This window comes from Chiloscyllium plagiosum, chromosome 47 (assembly GCF_004010195.1).
Source record: "Chiloscyllium plagiosum isolate BGI_BamShark_2017 chromosome 47, ASM401019v2, whole genome shotgun sequence".
NCBI classification, from domain to species: Eukaryota; Metazoa; Chordata; class Chondrichthyes; order Orectolobiformes; family Hemiscylliidae; genus Chiloscyllium; species Chiloscyllium plagiosum.
In genome coordinates this window covers 8,557,440-8,558,592 of record NC_057756.1, presented here as the reverse complement: position 1 = coordinate 8,558,592, position 1,153 = coordinate 8,557,440, and the positions used below count along the sequence as shown (strand labels likewise).

General features: G+C 55.3%; 1 protein-coding gene across 1 annotated transcript in view; it reads right to left on the bottom strand.

Annotated features, from left to right (window-relative positions):
- Positions 1-1,153, bottom strand: part of LOC122544246 (interferon-inducible GTPase 5-like) — a 12,509-nt gene that overhangs the window by 10,451 nt on the left and 905 nt on the right. The gene's annotated exons all lie outside the window — the stretch shown is intronic.

Genomic DNA, 1,153 nt, shown 5'->3' with positions numbered 1-1,153 from the left:
CTGAGGGAGTGGGCACTGTCGGAGGGTCAGTGCTGAGGGAGCGCCGCACTGTCGGAGGGTCAGTGCTGAGGGAGCGCCGCACTGTCGGAGGGTCAGTGCTGAGGGAGTGGGCACTGTCGGAGGGTCAGTGCTGAGGGAGCGCTGCACTGTCGGAGGGTCAGTGCTGAGGGAGTGGGCACTGTCGGAGGGTCAGTGCTGAGGGAGCGCTGCACTGTGAGGGAGCTTTACTAACCCTGTGCTCTAAATGTTTGTTGGGGGCAGTGTAGAGGGAGCTTTACTCTGTATCTAACCGTCTGCCGACCCTGTCCTGTGAATGTTCGGAAGGGCAGGCTTGATGAAGCTGACAATTGGTTTGCATAGTTAGGGGCTGGAGTTGCCGAATGAGCTTGCAGACTGCTCGATATTCTCCCTTTTAATGAGCCATCCAGTGTCTCCTTTTGTAGGTGCTGTGCAGAATGCTGCACTATCTGAACGTGCCCTGGTGCATGTTGAAACAGAAGCCTCCTTCCAGCTTCCAGTGAATGCCCTTGAACCTCCTTGCAGTGTACGATCAGCTTTGCTGACGACAACTCTGTATCGACTGAACTCTTGCCAGCAAGTAATCAATGGTATAGCAGGAAAAAAAACCCCCTTCCTTTCACGTTAATGGGAGTGCTGTGTGTATGCAATGCAGTCTTCTCTGGGTCACCAGTAATAATGCTCTCACGTAATCCTGCGGAGCTTGTGTGGATCAGGGAGTGCCTGGGAAGTGGAGAGATCTCCCAAGAGGCTCAGGGATCGGGGTACCTGATATGCAGGAATGGGAGACCGGGCAGGCCACTCTGCCCCACAGGCTCCTGCTGTCACGCACCCAGCTCCCAGCCGATCTTCTACCTCAACACCATCCTCTCCCTCAATCCACGGCTTTCTTGCTACCTCTGATGTAGACAAACCCCCTATCCATCAATCGCTTGTAATGACTCATTGCTTTGGTCAGAGTTTTGAGCACTGCGGGGGTTACAGAGATAGGGAGGATCTGCAGGGGGTTACAGAGATAGGGAGGGGATGTAGGGGCTGGAGGGGGTTACAGGGATAGGGGATGTAGGGGCTGGAGGGGGTAACAGGGATAGGCAGGGGTGTAGGAGCTGGAGGGGGTTACAGAGATAGGGAGGGG